Source organism: Ornithorhynchus anatinus, chromosome 18, assembly GCF_004115215.2.
Source record: "Ornithorhynchus anatinus isolate Pmale09 chromosome 18, mOrnAna1.pri.v4, whole genome shotgun sequence".
Taxonomy (NCBI): Eukaryota; Metazoa; Chordata; class Mammalia; order Monotremata; family Ornithorhynchidae; genus Ornithorhynchus; species Ornithorhynchus anatinus.
The window spans coordinates 13,427,093-13,443,625 of NC_041745.1; the positions used below are offsets into that span (position 1 = coordinate 13,427,093).

At 43.8% G+C, this 16,533-nt stretch overlaps 1 protein-coding gene and 1 non-coding gene across 3 annotated transcripts in view; one reads left to right on the forward strand and one right to left on the reverse strand.

Annotated features, from left to right (window-relative positions):
- GABRG3 (gamma-aminobutyric acid type A receptor subunit gamma3) overlaps positions 1-16,533 on the forward strand; it is a 437,607-nt gene that overhangs the window by 82,967 nt on the left and 338,107 nt on the right. The window lies entirely within an intron of this gene.
- On the reverse strand, positions 12,097-12,234 carry LOC114805596. The gene has a single exon (XR_003753567.1). It is a non-coding gene; the product is annotated as a small nucleolar RNA SNORA7 (small nucleolar RNA).

A 16,533-nucleotide genomic window follows, 5' to 3' on the forward strand; every position in this document is an offset into this window, starting at 1 on the left:
TGCACAGGCAATAATTCTGCTCTGTGGAGAACTTAAACAAAGGTAACTGCAAATGGGATTGATGGAAGAAATGTTTTAAAGACAATTCAGGTCAAAGGGCCCATTATTGGGCAGGAATTGTCTCTATCTGCTGCCAAATTGTATGTTCCAAGCGCTTAGCACAATGCTCTGCACATAGTAAGCCCTCAATAAATACTACTGAATGAATGAAAAGTCATCTCTGAGAGAGGTGTCAAAGCAGTGTCTACTTGATTACCTTGTATCTATCCCAGCATTAGTACAGTCCTGATGCAAAATAAACAAAAACGAATGTTATTACTATCATCATTAGAAAACATGTCAATCTAGTATTCAGCAACCAGAAATGAGATGTCTACCACCCACCAGGACACCAAGAACTCACACAGGAACTACTGCAGAGAAGAAAAGTGGCCCTTCCTTTCTCATTCCTCTTTCTGCTCCCAATCTGCCCTCAGGAGGGCCTGACTATTCAGTGGAGAACACAGAACAGGTGTGACTGTCTGACACTCTAGTGACGGAGACCTATTATTTTAGGTATCAACAGCTTGTGGTCTTCCTTCATATCAACTCAGCTCTCTGTTTACTCCTAAGCATTTGCTTCTTTACTCTCAGAGACCAAGTACCAGCTTCACTTCAGCAGTTAATCAAAGGAACTACCAGATTAAGCTGTCACTGCTGCTCTCTTATAACCTCTCTGACCTTACCTTATCCCCTCAATCCCCTCCCTGTAGCCTTTCCATCCGGCATCCCTGTTTGTTTTCTTTGGTAGTTGTTAAGTGCTTACTATGTGCCAGGTACTGAATTGAGAACTGGGGAAGATACAAATTAGTCAAGATTGAACACAGTCCCTGACCTACATAGGACTCACTGTCTTAATCACCATTTCTGGCCTAAAATGCCCTCCCTCCTCAAATCCACCAAACAATCACACTTCCCCTCTTCAAGGCCCTAATGAAGGCTCACCTCCTCCAGGAGGACTTCCCAGACCAAGCCCCCCTTTTCCCCTCCTCCCCTTCCCCTCCCCATCACCCCGACTCACTTCCTTTACTCTAGCCCCTTCCCTGCCCCACAGCACTTGTGTATGTAGGTACATATCTTTAATTCTATTTATTTATATTAATGATGTTATATCTATAATTCTAGCCAGGTGCTTAGTACAGTGTTCTGTACATAGTAAGTGCTCAATAAATACTACTGAATGAATTTATATCGATGCTATTGATGCCTATTTACTTGTTTTGATGTCTGTCTCCTCCCTTCTAGACTGTGAGCCTGTTGTGGGCAAGGATTGTCTCTGTTGCTGAATTGTACTTTCCAAGCGCTTAGTACAGAGCTCTGCACACAGTGAGCGCTCAATAAATGCAACCGAATGAATGAACAGATGAAATAACAGGCTCAGAGAAGTGAAGAGTCTTGCCCAAGGTCACACAACAGACAAGTGGCAGAGCCGGGATTAGGACCCAGGTCCTTTTGACTCCCAGGCTCGTGCTCTATTGACTAGGCTATGCTGCTTCTTCGTCTTCTTTACAAATCTCTTTTCCCCTGCCCCTTAACACCATCCCAGTCATCTCACTTCTCTACAACTCTCCCTTATTCACTCTTCCTCTATCTTTTCTCTTTTTGTTTCGAGACCCCTTGCCCACATCCTTGATCTCGCTCGGAACTCCCTCCCCTTACATATATGACAGACCACTTCTCTCCATTCCCTCAAAGCTTTTCTAAAATCATACCTCCTCCAAGAGACCTTCTTTGACAAAGCCCTCATTTTTTCCTACTCCCTCTCCTTTCTGCATCACTTTTGCCCTTAGATCTGTACCCTTTAAGCCCCTGATATTCACCCCAACCTCAGCCCCCAGAACTTACATTTATATCTATAATTTATTTTAATATTTGTCTCTCCACTTACACTATAAGCTCCTTGTGCACAGGGGATCTTGTCTACCATCTCTACTGTATTGTATGTGCCGAAGCACTTAGTACAGTGGTCTGCATACAGTAAACCCTCAATGAATACTACTGATTGATTAATCAATCTGGGCGATTGTCCTGAGAGGGGACTTGAGAAGATTGCAGCATTTGAGAGCAGGAATTGATAAAAGTGCTAAGAACTGTAGGTAACAGATACAATAGTCCAGCAAGGAACAGTAAATCCAGGATGAGGAGGAAGTTACTGGTCTGTTCAGACTCACTAGCAAGTGAACTGCCTGGAGGAGAACCTTTCAACCACAAGGACAATTCTAGGTTTTTGACCGACTCTAAAATTTGGCAACACCTGGTTCTTCAGCTTTTGCAAGGCGAAATTATCGTGATTGATCACTTAATTGTAATTTCCTCTTTCCCACATCCTTGTTTTCAGCTAACAATTTCAACGGCAACATCCAGTTAACTTAGATGTGGATTTCTGACAGGTTACTCTATCACCAGTGGATGAATCACTGTTTCTGCATTGATTAAATAGCTTTTACTTGAGTGCCAAATCTCCTCTGAATTAAAGGATGACTTCAGAGTAGATGGGCAGTCAGTTTTACCTTGTCAGATGAACTATTTGAACAGCACGAACAGCCTCTCCAACAATCCACATGGGCACCAAAGGCCCGCATATCTTTAGAAGCAACCCAATTTGTGATACACGGTTCCGGGAATTTCTTGTGCCGCTCTCCAAGACTCAATGGGAAATGGGAAGGAGTTGGCTTCCTTCTTGCTCCCTAATGTCACTTTCACATCCCACCTACCTGACCTGTCTTTTTCCCTCTATCTGAAGCCCATATCAACTGCCTCTACCACCCACTCCATTTGCCAGTCATGGTTATCTACGACTCCCCTCCCTTACAACTTTCGGGAGCCATTCTGATTACTTTCTCACATTCCTCTTTCTCCACCCCTAAATTAATCGTTGGGGACTTCACTGTCAGTCAGTCATTTAACTATATTTATTGAGTACTTCTGGTGGGCAGAACATTGTACTAACTGGTTGGGAGAATGCAGTATAACAGAGTTGGTAAAGACATTCAATACCCATGAAGAGCTCACAGTCTAGAGGGGCAGACAGTGTGGATATTCCTGATGACACTTCCACTACCCATTTCCTTTCACTTCTCAACTCAACTGAATTCCTGCTTTACCCCACCTCATTCGTTCTTTGACTCACCTATCTTTTCCAGCAGTATCTGAAAAGGAGATCACCCACCTCCTGTCAAATTTGCCCCCTCCACGTGCATCTTTTCAATCTCGTCCCTTTCCACTGGCTTCTTCCCCACTGCTTTCAAGCATGCTTGATTCTCTCCTGTACTAAAAAAAAAAAGACACTGACCTCATGACTCCTTTCAGTTATCATCCCATCTACCTCCTACTATTCCTCTCCTAACTCCTTGAAGGAATCATCTAAACTTACTCTCTTCCAAGTAACTCTCATCCAACTCTCTCCTTGAACACCTTCAATCTGGTTTCCATCCCCTTCACTCCACAGAAATGTCCATCTCTAAGGTTAACAGTGACCTTGTTCTTGCCATAACCAATTGCCTCTACTCCATGATAATCTTCCAGAACTTCTCAGCTGCCTTCAACACTGACAACCACCCTCTTCTCCTAGAAACATTGGATACCCTGACACTTATCCTCTCCTGGTTCTCCTCCTATATCTCTGACTGCTCCTGAGTTTCTTTCACAGGCTTTTCCTCTGCCTCCCTCACTCTAATGGTGGGAGTCACTAGAGATTCAGTTCTTGGTCTTTTTCTATTGCCCTTTTACAATATTGTCCTTCTTGTTAGAGAACCTTAAAACCAATCATGCAGAGTTTGTGGTTGAGGAAGCCAGTGGAGGGTTTTGAAGAGTGGACCTTTCCTTTCTTTTTAGTCAGTTGTCATCTACCCACCCAAGGGCTTGGTATGGGGCTCCGCACAGTTTGAATGCTCAATAAATAGCATCGGTTGGCTGGTTAATTGATTGGAGAGCTGCATAATGAGAAGAGTTTTAAAGGGGTGATCCATGCACCTTATGTATTATATTCATTCATTCATTCAATCGTATTTATTGAGCGCTTACATTGTGCAGAGCACTGTACTAAGTGCTTGGAATGTACAATTTGGCAACAGATAGAGACAATCCCCGCCCAACACCAGGCTCACAGTCTAAAAGGGGAGACAGACAACAAAACAAAGTAGTCAGGCATCAATACCATCAAGATAAATAGAATCATAACTATATGCACATCATTAATAAGAGTAATAAATAATATATACAAATCTGCACAAGTACTATGGGGAGGGAAAGGGGGAAGAGCAGAGGGAGGGGGAATGAGAAGGGGAGGAGGGGCAGAGGGAAAGGGAAAGCTCAGTCTGGGAAGGCCTCCTGGGGGAGGTGAGCTCTCAGTGGGGCTTTGGAAAAATTATGGAATACTTCACGAATTTGCCTGTCATATTATTATTTATTGATATAAATAAACTAAACATGGGAGAGATTGGAACTAGGGAGACCAGAGAGGAAAATTAATACAGTAGTCTAATAGCAGGATGAACAAAACTTTTTTTAAAATGCTATTTATTAAACATTTAACTCCTAACTGCTTGGGTAGAAATGTGCCAGGTTGGACACAGTTCCTGTCCCACATAGGACTCACAGTCTTACTCCCCTTTTTACAGATGAGGTAATTGAGGTACAGAAAATAAAGTGACTTGCCCAAGGTCACACAGCAGACAAGTGGTGGAGCCGGAATTAGAACATAGGTCCTTCTGACTCCCAGGCTCAGGCTCTATCTGTATCAGGTAGCTGTTTGAGGAAGGGGAAGAACCAAGGAACATGCTACTTGATCACATTCATAAGCTCAGTGTGCAGAAATGGGATGAAAGACTATGAGGTTTCCGAGAGGGCTACGTCGTCATTATCTTTAGGAAGAAAAAGGAGAGATCTGAGTGTAAAGATTTATTTGGGGTCTGATTGATTTGCATTCCTTCAGAGACTGCAGGAAGAAATCCCATAACAGCATGCTACCTCTCTGGGTTAAGCCCATCTTGTAACCCAACTACCGTATCAGCCTCCTTCTTGACCTCCCTGCCTCCAGTCTCTCCCCTCTCCCGTCCATATTTCACTCTGCTGCTTGATCAGTTTACTTAAAAAAAGGGGAAGGTCTTGGGAGGAGATACGATTTTAAGAAGGCATTGAAGGTGGGCAGAATGAGCGGTGGATTTGAAGGGGATATGAAGGCCTTTTATCTGATAATCCAGTGCCAATTAATAAAGTAGGAAGTGCCTGGAGTTTGGAGATTTCTGATCTCTGCTGAGCTGCAGGTAGAAGTGTAACCTACAGGACCTGTTGAGAGATGTAGGAATCAGACTCTGGGGGTTCCAGGAATTAGATTATTGAACGTTTTTGTTTAGAGGAAAGCTTTTATCAAGTGGGATTTGCAATGAAGCAGTCTGCATCATAAAGGTGAATTCCTGACTAAGCTGCATGTCATGTAAATAACGTGACAAAACAGATATTCTCTTGGTGAATGGTTGGACTGGGGCAAGTGCCATTGACTCTTTGAAATTTCATTCTAGGCAGGTCCAGGTGAGGTGAGAGTCATCAGAGTCATACCAGCCCAACATCTAGAGAAAGCAGTCAAGATCTTTAGAAGCAGCAGGACCTAGTGGAAAGACTCCAAGCCTGGGAGCCAAGAGACCTGGGTTCTAATACTGGCTTTGCCACTTGCCTGCTGTGTGACCTTGGAAAAGTCAGCTTAACTTCCCTGTACCTCATTTGTAAAATGGGGATTAAATATCTGTTCTCCCTCCCCTTTAGACTGCGAACCCCATGTGGGAGTGTCTGAACTGATTATCTGGTAGCTTACCCAGTGTTCAGTATATTACTGGGCTCGGAGTAAGCAATTTACAAATATTATTAAATGATTAAATCATTATCATTATTATTATTATTATAGGGCATTATTTGTACTGAACAGGTTTGACCTTAGTTCCTCAACCAAATGATAGTTTGGAATCTTATAAAGGAACCTCACTGGGAGTTCAGCTCTTTTCTAATTACCATTTGGACCCTGTTCAGACTGTAGCTTTCATTCGCAGAGTTTAAGGCTTTTTAAATTCAGGTATTGAAGTGACTGTAATTTCATCAAATATGACAATAGTTTTGGGTAATTTGCCCCTGGAGGAGCTTAGCCTCCGCAGATTCATTTGGTAAGAGGATGTAACTTCCCTCATAAGCAAGCAACCGAAGACTTTATACCAAATGATATTTTCTTTGAATTTAATCCTCATACTCAGCTTGAAATGCATCAGGAATCCAATTTGGATGTTACCTCTTAGAGAGTTTAGGTGGGGACATGGTAAGACTACTGAAGCCATTTGCTATTTTTTCTAATCAAAGCTGATAACTGAAACTTTATGTAAGATTCTGTTTCTGACACAGGCTCAGGACACTTAACGGAGATGCGTGATGTGTTTACCTTCCTGGATACCTATGGTTAAGAACAGACTATATAATAATTACAGTTGTATTTATTAAACATGAACCATGCCCTCGGGAACAGGGATAGATCCTGCATGATCAGTGTGGAAACAATCTCTGACCCATCTGAGGCTCACAGTCTGAGAAATGTGGAGAGCAGGGATCTTCTCTCCATTTTACAGATGAAAAACCGAAGCACAAAGAGGATAATGGACACAGCGGGCTTGGATTCAAACCTAGGTCTCTTGACTTGCAACCCTGTGCTCTTTCCTCTAACACTGCCTCCCAACTAACAGGGAAGCAGCGTGGCCTAGTGGAAAGAGCACAGACCTAAGTGTCAGAGGACCTGGATTCCAATCCCGGCTCTGCGACATGCCCGGCGTGTGACTTTGGGTGAGTCATTTCACTTCTCTGTGCCTCAGTTTCCTCAACTGTATTCAATACCTGTTCTCTGTCGTACTTAAGACTGTGAGCCCCGAGTGGGACATGGACTGTGTCTGATCTGATTCACTTGGATTTCCCCCAGCACTTACACCAGTGTTTGACATATACTAAGTGCTTAACAAATACCATTTTAAAAAATCCCACTCTGCCTCCAGTTCCTCATCATGACTGCGACCAACTTTACTGGGCAACAGGCATGAGGGAGGAGTTGTGTTGGAACAAGAGTTGACCCTCCACTCTTCCCCAGCCAATGAGAAGGAACAGAGAGGTACAAGCATAACTGCTAAAATCATCTGGAAAGATGTTGAAGTCTCAGACATGGGGCAGAACTCTTTTCCCCCCGTTCTCTGGCAGCATCGGGGCTTATGTGGGGTGCGGTGGTCTGAGGTGTCGTCCCACTTCTTCACAGAAGGTCTTTAGCCATCAGACTACTCTTAAAGCATTAAATTTGAGTCTGCAGACATCGTTTGCCCCGGCCTCATTTGATTAATCCAACTGATATACAAAGCTTCCTCTACCACATCACTCAGGGCTCACCCTCTGATGTGTGCTGTGTCTGCAAAGGATCACTAAAGATGAGAGTTGCTGCGGGTGCGGAATCATGTGACGCTGTCCAGAATGTAGAACTTGGGGAAGTTTTTGCCTGTGACCTGATTCTGGATGAACTGGAAGTCAGCACTCTGATGATGACTTGTTGGCCACTGGGCTTCGTCTTTTATGACGTTTTCATGTTCATATTGTTTCATCTTTCCTGTAGTGTCTGTGGCCAAAGCCCTGCCCACCTTATTCGTAGATTGGGAGCCCCTGGAAAGCCAGGGGCTGTGTCTAATTTCCACCCCTGTGTTTGCTTCTGTTTTTTTTTTCCCCAGGTCTTAGCACAGTGCCCTGCACACTGCAGATACTTAATAAATACCACTATTATTATTTTGCCTTGGTTGTTATTCATACTGACTTGGTTGTGATACTTTGAGTCAAGTAAATATCGAGCCAATGCGGTGCAGTGTGTGGTACTATGGGAAGGCGAAGTGGAAGAAAAGATCCACAGGAGACAGCTTGTTCCAATTTTCAGGATGTGAAGAGAGATAGAGAGGATAAAGAAGTGAGAGGAGAGAGAGAGCAGGGGATTTCCAACCAACAAGATAGCCTGGAAGCAATGGTGAGGGCTGGGATGCAACAAAGCAGGACAGAAGATGGCCAGATGGAGAGCCCTGAAAGCAGTGATCATCATTCATTTGTTTCATCCCTACCCACTGGATTTTGACACACTGATATGAGATACAGCACAGGAGCAGCTACATAGCCAAAGATCGGGAGTCGTAGATCCTTAGAATTTCCCCATTCTGTGGACATGGGCAACCCACGTATTCTCACCTGTCTCCCTCTCTGGGTGTCATGGGCATGGACATAGTCCTCTGGACTGTAAGCTCATTGTGGGCAGGGAATATGTCTGTTATGTTGTTGTATTGTACTTTCCAAGAGCTTAATACAGTTCCCTGCACACAGTAAGTGCTCAAAAAATATGACTGACTGATTGATTGATGGATCCTGAAAGCCCAGCAGGATTCCTCCCTTGATCACATGCGCCCCCAAACTGAAGTGAACTTGGATAGGGCTAGGACATTTCCGGTTGACCTAAAAATTACACACTGGAGCATGGCCCCTGACTGGGAAGACATCTCCTGGGACTTCCTTTTCTGACCACAGATTGACTTTAACCTAGGTAAGAGATTAACTCCTTAAACCACCCAAAGCCACCATGCTATCCAGAAGGACGCTAATTTTGATCCAGAAGGCAATCGGGAAGCCCTACCAAATGGAAAAGGGGTGTATCAATTATCAATTGTAGGAGCATATTTTTTAAAAGAGTCATTATAGTGACTCTGATTTTATATATATGTACATATATATATATGTGTGTGTATATAAATATATATTTTTGATGTCTACAGAACTCTTTCTCTGACTTTTTTTAACAACTGCCTAGAACTGCCAGAGTTTCAAGAAATGGCTCCCTCTCCACTTTCTGCCTTTCTTCTTTTCTCTACCATCCCCTCCTTCCCTTTCCACACTGCTGCCTCTCCAATAGCTTAGGCTATTTGTTCCAGAACCAAGACTTGGCTAACTCCAGCACAGCTCCAAAATCTCTTCCTTTAAGGCTAAAGCCTTTCTTTCCTTGGAAGCAGTCAAGAGGGCAAAGGGGTAACAGCGGGTTGAACTTTCTTGACTTCTGATTCAACAATGTCCAAGTTCATGTGGTTTCAAAAGAAATCTTACTGTTTAGGACTTTTTAAAATGTTTCTCAAGAACTCAAGGTGCTTTAAAAAATGCTGTTGGAAGGGGATAGAATGACACATCAAAATTGAATATGAACTGTATAACTACCCACTTATTTTTTTCTACACCATAACACTCATAAGAGTAAATACTTCTGATGTTGTTGCCAGTCTCTTTTTGATCCAGATCCTGACAAACAGGAATAGCCAGGAATGACCATAGGGTATAACCCTGATTTCCTGGTATTTGTTAAGAGCTTACTACATGCCAGGCACTGTCCTAAGTGCTGGGGGAGACACAAGGTTATCAGGTGTCCCAAGTGGACTCACAGTCTTAATCTTCATTTTACAGAAGAGGTAACTGAGGCATGGAGAAATTAAGTGACTTGTCCAAAGTCACACTGCTGGCAGGTGGCAGAGCTGGGATTAGAACCCACAAACTCTGCCTTTCAAGCCCGTGCTCTTTCCACTAAGCCACGTTGCATTACGTGAGTGATTCCTTGTATATCTGTTTCGAGAGCACAGTCACCTTCATATTATTATTTAATGCTTGTATTTATTGCATTTGTTTATCATTAATTTGTGCAAAACAATACTCCAAGTGCTGGAGTATAGAGTGGTCTATATTGGTCTATTGAGTGCTTAGTTCCTGAAGCCTCGTAGCAATAGAAGCTGGAAGAAAAGCATAGATAAAACCGATACAAGTAAGAGTGTGGAAAAATGAATAATACACAAATGATAAGTGGAGAATATAAGTCAGTACAAACATAAATGGTAAGGATGATTACGGGGAGAGAATGACAGGGATAATTAAAATTACTTGGGAAATGCCCGCTGGTTTCAGAGGGCTTGGGGGAAGGGAAAGGATGTTATTTGGCAAATTGGCAGGAGAGAGTTACAGGCAGAGTGAAGAAAATGGGCTAGAGATGAGAGACCCTAGAGCATAAATCTGGAAGTCGTGGGTTGACAGAAAGCAGCAGCACATGGAGGGAGGAAGTGGATTTCCTGATTGTAAGATTCTGGAGGGGAGGGATCATGTCTGTTTAATATATTGTACTCTCCCAAGATCTTAATTAGCACTCAGTACATAGGATTGACTGATGGATCGATTGCAGAAGATTCCCTCCCCTCCACCCGTCAACCTTATTTATTAAGCATCTGCAAAATGCAGAGCCCTTGTAAGGAGCCCACAGAAGGAGTAAAACATAAACTTCAAGTTTACACTCTAATAAAAACATCAGAAACAAAGAATTTCAGCACATCTGAATAACAAAGGCATGCATGTTTATGCATACCCTATGGTTACATTTTTGAGCTTGACTAAATTAGGGAAAAAAAATCCGAAGAACTTCAGGTGCCAATGTATTGGGAATGGTGGTACTTGCCGGAATACAGGCACACACAAGCAAAAATAGAAAAAATCACACGCAACAAAACATGATTTCTATTTGTAGAAGACAGGGTTTATAGAAACTTTGTTGATACTTGAAACACTCAACAAATCTTTGTATTTTCTTTGAGGTGATAATTCTCAGGCAATAAAAATACTTTTCTGCAATTCTCTTGAGTACCAACTTCTCAAAATGTGAATAGTTTAGTAGCACCCCTGAGCTGTTCAAAGGTATTTCTGGTGAATAGGATCTTTACCCATGGGATAGGATTGTGTCCTCTATGTAGGACAAGAGGTATAAGGAAGGACATTTTGCTACATTCAGCCTACTAAGATAAGTCACAAAACATCTTTCCCCCGAAACAACAACCTAAATAATGCTACCACTGAATCCTTTGAGCCGACTAAATGGAAAAACGAAACAAAGCAGCAGCCATAGCTGTGGCTGAGACAGGGTGAAAGAGTCTCAGTGAAGCTTCTTGAAGGAAGGAAGCAAAGGAGGAGTGAGTAGGAATAGGATGAGTCCCTGGCTCAGCAAAGCTTTCCCTGGGATGGCAGGTAACCGACACTGGGCCCCCGGTGACCCCTTCTCTAATGCCTCATCCCCCTCCTCCTCCTTCCCTTCCTTGTTGCTCTGCCAGAATCCCGTCCTTCAGAAGCGAATCCATCTGACCCGTGGAGGTGATTTGGGGAGTCACACTGGGGCAGAGAGGGAGCGCATCGCTATCTCGGAGCACTTCAATCCTTCCTCCCCCTATCCCGTGGTCCCCCACTGCTAGGAGAACCGGTACCAAAGTTGCCTTTTTCCAAAGTTGCCTTGAAAAAGTAGTCATCGCTGGTGAAGTCCTAGGACGATCCCCAGGAAGTCAGTTCATCTCTGACAATCAGCTGACCACCAAGTCTAGACCGTGAGCCCATTTTGGGCAGGGATTGTCTCTCTTTATCACGGTATTGTACTTTCCAAGCACTTAGTACAGTGCTCTGCACATAGTAAGCACTCAATAAATGTGATTGACTGAATGAATGAACGCATCAGGTAGATTAGCTGAAGCCATCGGAGCGAAATGAGTTCTCTTCTCGGTCACATCCTCCCTTCTTCCAGCTGGCAGACCATGCCTCTCCCCATCTTCAAGTCTCAAATCAAATCATTTTCAGGAGGCTTTCCCTGATTAGTCACTCAGCTCAACCCCCTCCCTATATCCATCTCACCCAGCTCCTATTCAAGCACTTCCACATCCCCTAAGTACTTGAGTATTCACCACCTCCCAACTCTCCACCAATCCTCCCGTTGCACTTAGGTGGTTTTTGTTGTCTTATGCCGCCGAGCCATGTCCGACCCATAGCGACGCCACGGACACATCTCTCCCTGAACGCCCCGCTTCCGTCTGCGATCGTTCCGGGAGTGGATCCACAGAGTTCTCTTGGTAAAAATATGGAACTGGTTTATCGTGATCTCCTTTGATGCAGTAGATGAGTCTCTGCCCTCGACTCTCCCATGCCACTGCTGCCCAGAACAGATGAGTTTTGACTTGCAGCAGATTGTCTTCCATTCGCTAGCCACTGGCCAAGGTGGGAATGGAATGGGTAGGCCTCTGCTTGACTCTCCCTCCTGTAGTCGAAACTGGTAGAGTCCTGGAAACTCTCCAGGTGTGACCCTGAGAGAGCTGCACTTAGGTTTAAACCCCATTTAAACCCTATTTATCTTTAAACCCTATTGCTTCCTCCTTCCTAAGATTCATTTTCCGCACCTGTCTTCCCACTAGATTGCAGAGGCTAGATTGTAAATTCCCTGAAGGCAGACATCATGTCCACTAGTATACACTCCCGACCACTTAGTACCACACTCTGCAGTGAATAAGTACTCAATGAAGCCGTATGGCATAGTGGATAGAGAGCTGGGCCTGGGAGTCAGAAGGTCATGAGTTCTTATCCCGGCTCCAACATTTGTCTGTTCTGTGACTTTGGGCAAGTCACTTCAATGATAGGGACCTTAGTTACCTCATCTGTAAAATGGGGATTGAGACTGTGAACCTCACCTGGGACAGGGACTGTGTCCAACTTGATTTGCTCATATCCACCCCAGTGCCCACACTAACAAATACCATCATTCTTATTATTGATGGATTGGTGCTGGTATTATCAATCCATAATACTAGGCCCTCCGAACCCTACCTGGCACCCCCTGTCTTCCGCTCATATCTTGTTCTCCTTTGCTCCTTGTCCAAACGATCTACCAGGAATTGGGTCAGAGACTCTGCAGTTTGGACGCAGGGGCAATGGATGTTAGGCTTGGTGGAGAGAGTGATGAAACCAAGTTTCATCCCAGCTTTGCCCCTGACTTGCTGTGTGTCTTTGGCCAAGTTACTCGACTTCTACGTTCTTGTTTTCTTATCTCTAAAATAGGCATAAAATGCCTGCTATCCCCTCCACTTTTGGTGACAGATTCTAGTCGAGTTATTACCTTGTATAGATGGATAGGCCATAGACCATGGGTCGAGCATCATGCTTGACAAATAGTAAGCGCTTAATAAATGCAACAGCAGCAACGATGACAATGATGCTGATGATGATGATAACGATGATGATGATGATGATGGTCATAAAAATAAGGGGCTGGAGGGTAGCAAGACTATATGGAGAGCTATTCCTTTGAAGGTTGAATCAATTCATTTCAATTCAAAACTTTAGTTTTACATTTAACGACTCAGTCATTTCACATTCTGCCAAGCTCCATCGTGTGATCCAGGCTCCCGATTCCAGTCGAGTGGATGGTTGTGCATTTTTACCTAGGAAAAAGCCATCTGAGGCTCGCTAGGTGCAGACACATTCAGATCAGAGGCACTTTGATAGAATGGTGTGACCCAGTGAGTGGGTGCTTTCCCAATAGGGGTTACCCCCTGGGTAACTGAGTAGGGGAGAAAGACATATTTAAGCAGGTGAAACAGGTCTATTAGGAACCAGGGAACCTGCAAAACAGATAGGAACTGATTTTCATGGCTCATTATGTTATTCACTCCTGACTCTTCAATTGGGAATTGCAATATTTGTATAATGTATTTTATTCCACGGGAGCTCTCTAATTTGGTTCCTAGAATCTGAATCCTAAAGCACAGATACTACTCAGCTACACAAATCTAGACATAAAGGCACGTAGTCAGTAAAGAACTCCTTCACTGTATGGCATCACTCATTATTCTCAACCTAACTGTCAAATCCTTTCTCAGAGAAGAGCAAAAGAGCCGAGGACTAGAAATGAAATGCTCTTCTCCAGAGTTGATTTGGTAACAAAACCCATTAAGGATCCTGCACATTTCATCTAAATTACTTCCACAGAAATGCACTTCTCCAAATCATTGTATTGGAACCAGTTAGAGGAAGAGTTTCTGCCTAGAGTCCTCAGCGGAGTTTCTGAATCCCCAGCCCAAGTGCAGAGATTTGAAAAGCTGCACTTTTCATTACACAGAAAAGAGCTCAGTACCAGTGGAGCTCCAGAACTCTCTGCCAGAGGGCAAAGTCAACAATCCCAGAGTGGAACTCCATATTGGAATCCAGTGCTACCTAATCGATCCATCAGTGGTATTTACTGAGCATTAACTCTATGCAGACCACTGAATTAAGCCCTCGGAAGACTGTAAGCCCGTCAATGGGCAGGGACTGTCTCTATCTGTTGCCGATTTGTACAATCCAAGCACTTAGTACAGTGCTCTGCACATAGTAAGTGCTCAATAAATACTATTGAATGAATTAATGGAGTTCATATGATAAGAACAATAATAGAAATTGTGGTATTTGTTAAATGTTCACTATGTCCCAAGCACTGTACTCGGCTCTGAGGTATGTACAGGTTAATCAGATGAGACACAGTCCCTGTTCCACATGGGGTTCACAGTCTAAGTAGGAGGGAGAATAAGGATTGAATCTCCATTTTGTAGATGGAAATATTGTTTGTTTAGGGGATCGAAAGTTCTAAGGGCCAATTGCTACTTTCTATTCACGATGCTCTTATTCACAGAAAAATTGAATATTTTGAGATCTGTGTAACGCCCATCACTGAACAGATGGAGAGATAGAGTAATTAATGTGAAATAGGTGGCCAGTTTGACTAGTGTTCCTCTTTACCTGAACACATATCCCAGGAGCCAAGGTGGCAGGAAACGCTATGGGAAATACCCTGAGTTAGAAAACTAGGTTTTCTGCCCCATTTCTCTGTCCTTACAGAGGGCGTCCAAACTCTGATTCAAGCCCTACAGTGCGGCTTCCTCATGAATGCAAGCCAGTGACTGCATCCCAGCACATAATAATATTTTCTAAACTCTGAAATGTTAATTTCTCTTTGAAAATCTCTATTGTCTCTGCTGTGCATGGGTTTTTTCCTCTAGGATTCTCTTGACTTTTTTTGGACAGTTTTTTACTGTGGAATTCAGACAGAAAAATATTCTGAATAACAAATGAAACAGAATGTCTGGAATAAGGGGAATTCACCACTTGCTTTTAATTCAGGGCTTCTAAATGCCACCTACTCTTCATATCTAGCCAAGCGGAAATGGCTCATTTACATGGGGCTAAATTGGTTTCCACTGGAGACTCGCTGCCTGGCGTTTTTGAGTTTCTCAGTTGCACTATTAACATTCTGTTACCATAAATTAAAATTTATTCCCCCCTCAGAGGAGTGAGCATCCCTGATTTGAGCCATATGGTGTCTGGCCCTGCAAATACCGAACTACCTCATCTTTGTGAGTCCTCAACATACTGGAGTGGACAGAGGAACATCTGGGGGACAACGGCCTCCTATCTACTACATCCCGGGGTCCTTAGGTCACAATCCCCCAAAAGAGTCCCCCATTCTCTCAGGATTCCTTTTAATCCCTTCCAATGTCATTGCTGCTCATAGTTTTGGCCCAGAGTCCTGTTCCCCCTTCTCCCCCTTTATTAGACCGTGAGCCCCATGTGGCATAGGGACTGTGTCTAACTGGATCGACCCCACCACTTAGAACAGGGCTTGAAACATAGTTCGTTGTGAGAAGCGAAGCGGCTTACTGTAGGACACACGGCAGACAAGTGGCGGAGCAGGGATTAGAACTCGTGACCTCTGACTCCCAGGCCTGTACTCTATCCACTACGCCATGTTACTTCTCACTACGCCATGCTGCTTGACAGTAGGGAATAAGCGCTAGCTTGTAGTACTTGCTCTGTGAGCCTTATGTGGGAGATGGACGGTGCCCAACCTGATCATTTTGTATCTAACCAAGTGCTGACTTCTTCAGTGGTCTCCACACCGGAAGTGCTCAAGAAATACCACTGATGCATAATTGGAACAGTAGCAGTATTTATTGAGCACCTACTGGGTCCAAAGCACTACACTGTACTTGGGAGAGTGCGACAGAAACCTGAACAGAAGAAGAAGCATGGCTTAGGGGAAAGAGCAAGAGCCTGGGAGTCAGAGGACCTGGATTCTAATCCCAGCTCTGCCCCTTACCTGCTGCGAGGCCTTGGGCAAATCACTTCACTTCTCTACACCTCAGTCCCTTCACTTGCAAAATGGGGAGTCAATAGTTGTTATAATAATGTTGGCATTTGTGAAGCGCTTCCTCTGTGTCAAGCACTGTTCTAAGCGCGAGGGTAGATGCAAGGTAATCAGATTGTCCCACTGAAGTCTCACAGTCTTCATCCCCATTTTACAGATGAGGTAACTGAGGCACAGAAAAGTGAAGTAATTTGACCAAGATCACACAGCTGACAGGCGGTGGAGCCGGGACCTCTGACTCCCAAGCCCGGGCTCTTTCCACTAAGCCACGCTGCTTCTCCATCCTAGTTTTGGCAGATGTCATGATATTTACAAATGGGGTAATCAGAATGAATATACCATATAGTTGTTCATGCTTATGTACACAAGCGCTAAGGGATATAAACAAATCAGGACTACAAAATAAATATCTAAATACTAGAAGAGGCTAATGGGCTGAT